The following is a 7,406-nucleotide window of genomic DNA, read 5'->3' as shown; positions in this document are numbered from 1 at the left end:
ACTACAGTGACCATCAAAACAATGAAAAATATTGCCGTAAAAAAAATTTTGCGACACCACAGAACCAATGATAGCGTATAATATGAAACGATAGATGTTTTCATATCGTCATATCGAACAGCCCTAATACAGAGGGTTCACTGCAAGGTGCAAGCCACTCATAAGCCTCAAGAATAGAAAGGCTAGAATGGACTTAACAACAAAACAAAACAAAAAAAACATCTAGTAAAAGCCAGCTAAATTTTGGAAAAACATTCTTTGGACAGATAAAACCAAGATCAACCTCTATCAGAATGATGGCAAGAAAAAAGTATGGAGAAGGGTGGAACGGCTCATGATCCAAAGCATACCACATCATCTGTAAAACATGGCAGAGGCAGTGTGATGGTTTGAGCATGCATGGCTGCCAGTGGCACTGGTAGTGTTTACTGAATATGTCACACAGGACTGAAGCAGCTGAATGTGTTCAGAGACATACTGTCTGCTCAAGTCCAGCTAAAAGTAGTCACATTGATTAGGCAGCATTTAATAATACAGATGGACAATGACCCAAAACATACAGTCCAAGCACCCCATGACTTTAAATTAAAGTAAAGAAATAGAATATTCTTGAATGGCCAAGTCAGTCACTGGATTTTAACCCAGTTGAGCATACATTTCACTTGTTGAAGACTAAATTTAGGACAGAAAGGCCCACAAACAAACAGCAACTGAAAGCCAATGCAGTAAAGGCCTGGCAGAGCCTTAGTAAGGAGGAATGCCAGCATTTGGTGGTGTCCATGACTTCAAGACTTCAGGATGTCATTGCCAACAAAGGGTTTTGAATAAAGTAATAGAAATTAGAGATGGACCGATCCGATATTACGTATCGGTATCGGTCCGATACTGACCTAAATTACTGGATCGGATATCGGAGAAAAATAAAAAATGTAATCCGATCCATTAAATATCACGAAAGCACCTCACAAAACTTGCAACAAGCCGTAACTCGCCTCAGAACGTTAGCACGTCGGAGCAGTATGCATCACGTGATAGAGCGGCTGTGGCATGCGGGACCTGTCGGTGGTCTGGGTAGCATTTGGAGCTTCGCTAGCAACCCGGCATTTCATCTCCGACAAAGTTATCCCCGAGAGAAGTACAGCAAGTGTGTAAGTCCATCTCTGAATGTAAAGCATTCCTGCGTTAAGCTTAACAAGCGACTGCCTCTTCTTGCTGCTATTTCAATCATGAAACTGCTTAATGATCAGCTGATCGGCTTTTCTGTCGCGAGTCCGTCTCTCTTGTTTGTTTTTGGCCCACTTTGCACCGGAAAGAGGAAACCACAACTTAGACATTCACATTACTCACACTCTCATTACACATACATATAGGATCTTGGGGGTGGGCATGATACACGGAATCCAAAGTACCATCAGGGTGTACACCTCACCCCTGGCATCGTTGCCCACCTCTCAAGGTTAAATACACGTAGACATTGAGGGCTAGCAGGAGGGACTATGCGCTTACCTGCTGCTCTCTGGCAGGTAGCTCCATGCCCTCCTGGGTTTTAAATGCACCTTAGAACACACATGCATCAACACTACAATGAGCGGGTGGAGGGAGGTTTGGAGTCTTCTCTCACCCCCGTTCTCTGCGACCTGCTGGAGCGGGGGGGCTAGGAGGAGGAGTTGGCCGTCCGACTGCGGTCTGGAGTGTGGGGCCTCCCTGCTGCTGCGGAGTCGGGGCGGTCTGCCTCCCCCCACCGCAGGGAAAAGGGTAACACCACCTGGGTCTGGGTGCAGTTCCCCCCTCCAGGGGCAAGGGTACCTAGACCCGGTTCGTAGAGTACGCTTTGGGAGTGTGATCGTGTGTACAGCGTCTCTTTATGTCTGTCTCCACGTTGGTTGAGTGTGGAGTAAGTGCATATGAGAGCATGAGGGTGGGAATGGATGTTTGTATATGTGTGTGCCTGTATTTCTGTGTCTATATGTCAGGTTGGGTGTCAGGCGCCACCTCTCTGGGGACATCTTAGGCCCTCCAAGGTTTGGAGGCCTATCTCCCCCTACCACCACTTCCCCTGCCAGTGGCGGACTCCCTCAGGTGTCGGTGCATTGGTGGTTCTTTGTGTCCGGGGATGGGCGTCCAGGTACACACCGGCTCACTCCTTGGCGGCCACGTATCGGGGCCTGGAGCCTGGGGCTCGCTCGGGCCACTTCGGAGGTGGGGTGCCCCCGGCCTCTCGGCCTGGGGCTGGGTCACTCAGGCACGGCTGGCTCCCGGTGGAGCTCACGGGCGCGTCACTGCAACTCCCCCTGGCTTCTGCTCCGCGGCTGCTGAGTGAGCCCTCATCTGGGACTCTCCTCAGCTCTTTCTGGGACAGTGGCGCGGCTGCCCCTCTGTTGGTCTTCCTTGGTCTCTTGTGTTCTGGGGGCCTCTGGATGTCTGGAGTTTTGATCTCCTCCATACCTGCTTCATGCCCTGGAGGACGGGGCTGTGGCCCCCCCACACCCTCTAGCAGATCATTACATGAAGGAACCTTTTAAAAAACAAAAAACAAGCGCGTCCATGCTCACAGGTGTACACACGGGTGATCACACCCACAAACTACACCCTTTTTGGCTCCTACCTCAAAGCACACTGTTCTGTTGATCTTATGTGCTGCACAATAATGTTTAACATTTAGTATTTACTGTCATATTCCCATATATCATTGTGATGCTGTTTATTCTATTACTCTTGTTCTCTTCTGCTTGTTTTCTTTTTTCTTTCTCAGCAGGTGATCCAGGTGATTGATATATGGATTTTTTATTTTTTCCTGCTCATTCTGTTGGTTTTTGTTTTTTGCCCTTCTCCCCCGTCCCTCTTCTCAGCTGTTTCTCTTTCCCTCTTTCTTTCTCCCCTTCTTTCCCCCAGTCAAGTCTGTCCCGTATTCAGTAAGTGAAAATAAAATAAACAATAAAAGGTGAATCAAATGGACCATTACGGCAAGGCTGGGATGGTCAATTTGGTAAAGTAAATCCGTTGGGCATCTTTCTTTGCCTTTAGACAACAATTCTGATGCAAAAGAGCCAAACGGGACAGGCAAAAAAAAAAAAAAAAAAAAAAAAAAAGAGGAAACCAGCGGCTGAACAACAGCAGCACGTTTAAGCTTGATAAGCTGTTGTTAGAATTTATTTAATATTACTTTCTACACCAGGATCTTTTTCTACGTAGCTGACGGCTGGTAACTGTGCAGGGGCGGATCTAGCAAAGTTTAGCCAGGGGGGCTGATAGGGCATTAACAGGGAAAAGGGGGCACAAAGACATACTTTTCTTTCTTATTCTCATTTAAAATGTCTAGCTTTTAATAAATAATTATCTGACACCCAAAGTTTTAATTTGATGTAAAATGAATAGAAGTCAATTACTGTATATAGTGACTATTAAGTCTAATATATATACCCTAGTAAGCTATAGTACTTTTTCCTTTGGGAAGGTACCATCTGTGCAGTCTGCAATTTTGTTGAAGAAAGATGTTGAATCTATTTAATATTTCTTGAAAAATAATTGATTTCTGTGCATTTTTTTTCACACTACATAAAATTAAGGTTGATTACTATGAAACTTTTTTTTTTTTGCATACAGGTATAACAGAATAGCTTTAGTGTAGTTGTTGTTTTAAACTTGAGTATGAACTTATACAAAATGCAGCAAGATATTTAAAAAGACAGTTTTGTTGATTAACTCATTCACTGCCAGCCATTTTCAAATCAGGTAACTTCCCACTGCCAGGGTTTTTGAGCATTTTTACTCATTTTTGAAGAGCCACTGAAAACTGTGTGTTATGATCATATAAACGCTGAACCTACCAAAATGAAGAACAGACTCTCTTCTTTCATCCAAAAAAAAGCTTGTTTCTACCATTTTCCATTCTTTAGTAATCAGCTGTAGAAGAGAGGTGGGTTCCACCAAAAATGCCTGTTTTGACCAAAAAAAGGGAGAAAACGAGCTTTTTGTGAAAAATACATTTCAAGCAGAAAAGTGCCTTTGACACTAATATTTCTTGCTTTGTGACACCTCTAACATATAAAATAGTTTCTCACTTCTATAAAACAGAAATAACACTGAGAAAGGTTATGTTTTATCAAAACAATTTATTTACAAATATATGAAAAAATAAAATGTACATAGTGAAACATTTATTCACAATGAATAATTCACTTTTGTGTGGTAATCATTATAACACTTTCCGGGATGCAAGGGCACACAACAAGACTTGCACCACATTTTTGTCTCACTGTGCAATCCCTTACGTGCCCAAACCCTGCACCTCCTTGCAGGTCTACTTTTACTGCTGGTGGGCTTCAGTTTTTCAAGTTGGTGCCTGCCTAGGTCACCGTCTAGCCTGCTATCAGGGTCGGTGTTGTAAGGTGCCCTTGGGGTTTTTCTGCCTTTCCAGTCACCTTCCCCTTCAAATCCCACACCTGCCCCCTCCCATTGAAAAACGTAATTGACGTCTATAGACGTCAATGGCAGTCAACGTAAGTTTTTCAATTGACGTCTATAGACGTCAATGGCAGTCAACGTAAGTTTTTCAATTGACGTCTATAGACGTCAATGACAGTGAATGAGTTAAAAAACACTATATCGGATTCATATCGGTATCGGCAGATATCCGATACCGATATGAATATGATACCGATATGATACCACTTTTTTATGTCCGATACCGATATCGATATCATAAATTTTTATGATATCGGTATCGGTATCGGACATAAAAAAGTGGTATCGTGCCATCTCTAATAGAAATGATCATTTTATTTTCAGTTATTTAATTTGTCTAATTACTTTAGAGCCTCTGAAATGATAGGATTGTGTTTACAAATTACTTTTTTCCCCCTCACATTTTTATGCAATCATTTCGTTCAACCCATTGAATTAAAACTCAAAGTCTGCACTTCAACTGCATTGGAGTAGTTTCATTTTTAATTCATTCTGGTAATGTACAGAAGCAACATTAGAAAATGTGTCTGTATCCAAATATTTATGAACCTGATTGTATATCAAAGCCAGTCAGCTAAATGATATGTTGTTACGGCTGTGGCCATAAGAACACTGTGTGGGCTGTTTGTTCTGTCTCTTTACTGTGTTTAAGACTCTTTACAGGTCCCTCCCCTAATGAAGAGTAGTGAGCAGCTGATTGGACCATGGAACAGGTGACCACATTCAAAAAGCCGCTCTGACAGCTCCAGAGAGAGAGAGAGAGAGAGAGTGTGGAGCCGTCGCAGTCCTGACCCTGGTTTTCCCAGCCTGTGTTTATCTTGTGTATTTGTGGGAGTGTGAATTGTAAAAGCACTCGTGGGCTGAAGCGGAAGGGGTGAGCTGCCTTTTCTTTTGGAATCGTTTTCTCCTGTTTTCTTGGTCAGGGAGCGAGGGATAGCTCTGTCATTTGTTTGTTCTTTTTTCTTTCTTAGGGTTTAGTTAGTCTTTTCTGGTGGGGCTTAGTTGGTTTTGTTTATTATTTTGGCCTGGGCTCACCCTGGAGCTATGCTTCTTGTCCTTAAATAAAATCACTTTTTTACTCACAACTGGTTTGGATGTTTGGCTTGGGAACCAGGGCGGGAATTTGTCTCTCTCTCCTCCAACCTTATGTGCGTCCCTACCCGCCTAGACTAGGGGCGTAACATAAATGGGGGCTCGTCCCTTTTCGTTCGTGTGATTGGTTCGTTTCCTTTTTGCGTTTGTGGTGGGGGGGAAACGTCGTGCGCGAGTTTTGCGGCTCTGGAGTGCGCGAATGCGGTTGGGTGTCTGCGGAGTTGTGTTTTCCTTTTTCGCTTTGCTCGTGATGTCGTTTGACATGGATGATTTTGCGCAACGTCCCTCCATTGAAAAGTTGGAGCGGTGCACAAAAGCAGATTTGTTGGTAGTGGCTAACTTATTCAGGGTGGATGTTCCGTTGAATGCTAAGAAGGCGGAAATTAAACACTGTTTGGTGGAGAGACTGGTGGACAGGGGAGTGTTTGGGGGGCAGAAAACCTCGCCGAGTGGGTCTGGGAGTTTGGAGACGGCAGTGGGGGCGGAAGCTGCTGGGGCCGTCCCGAAGCCTTCCAAGGGGCGGATGCCGTCGGGGGCGGAAGCTCCTGTCGCCATTCAGTCTCCTGTATTTGACCCGGCTGGCCAGGTTGGGGCGGGTTTGGTGACGGAGGATCTCAGGCTTGCCCTTCGCTTGAAGGAGGTGGAGTTGGCGGCTAAGGCTAAGGAAGTCGAGCTCATGCATCTCCGCATTCGAGCTATGGAGCTTGATCGTTCTCGAGCGAGTGACGCTGCTCCCGTTCCTGTAAGTACACTCCCCGACACTCCCACCATAGACCAGTTTAACGCTAGCAAACAGGTTGTTTTGGTACCTCCTTTTAGGGAAGGAGAGGTTGACTCATATTTCACTGCTTTTGAGCGCATCGCAACCACTTTAAAATGGCCAAAGGACGTCTGGAGTCTGTTGCTGCAATGCAAATTAATAGGAAGAGCGCAGGAGGTCTGTGCGAGTCTTTCTATTGCGGACAGCTTGGATTATGAGGTTGTCAAATCCACTATTTTGCGGGCTTATGAACTTGTCCCAGAGGCGTATCGACAGAAGTTTCGTGCCTGTCGCAAGCTTGATAGTCAAACGTTTGTGGAATTTGCACGTGAGAAAACTGTCTTATTTGACAAGTGGGTGGCTGCCAGTCACGCGGAGGACTTTACTCAGCTAAAGGAGTTGATCCTGCTGGAAGAGTTCAAGACATGTCTCCCTGAAAACATTGTCGTGTATCTTAATGAGCAGAAGGTGGGGTTACTGTCTAAAGCCGCGGTCCTTGCCGACGAGTTTGTGTTAACTCATCGTGCTGCACTTTCGACAGAGCGCCGTGAGTACACTTCCTCACCTCGTCCTGTCAGAAGTTATAGGGTTTCCCCTAAGCGCCAGACACGTTCTGCTGCTATTCCTATGTCAGATCGCAAATGTTTTTATTGTCATGAAATCGGGCACCTCGTTGCTGCTTGCCCATCACTGCAGCGCAGGGAGCAGGCCAACACGGTGAGGAAGCCGAAAAGTGTGGGTTTCGTTCGTTCTATGTCAGCTTCCACTTCACCTAGCAATGGAGTGGGAAGTGAAGGCTTTGATGAGAGCTACCGCCCTTTTGTGTCGGAGGGGTTTGTTTCGTTGAATGAAAAAGAGGAGGATCGGGTGCCGATCATGATTCTGCGTGACACTGGGGCCGCGCAGACTCTTATTTTGAAGGGTATTCTACCTTTTTCTGATGACTCTTTTTGTGGTTCGGATGCTCTTGTCTGGGGTGTAAAAATGGATGTACTGCGTGTGCCACTGCACAATGTGTTTCTTCAATCGCCGCTCGTTTCGGGTTCGGTACCGGTTGGCGTGCGCGACCAGTTGCCAGTGCCCGGAGTTG

Source organism: Aulonocara sp. 'chitande type north' Nkhata Bay, linkage group LG6 (assembly GCF_057382095.1).
Source record: "Aulonocara sp. 'chitande type north' Nkhata Bay isolate Kocher_YH1m ecotype deep benthic linkage group LG6, A_spYH_male_GT1.1, whole genome shotgun sequence".
Lineage (NCBI taxonomy): Eukaryota > Metazoa > Chordata > Actinopteri > Cichliformes > Cichlidae > Aulonocara > Aulonocara sp. 'chitande type north' Nkhata Bay.
The sequence above is the reverse complement of the archived record's forward strand: the minus strand, read 5'-3'. Positions refer to the sequence as shown.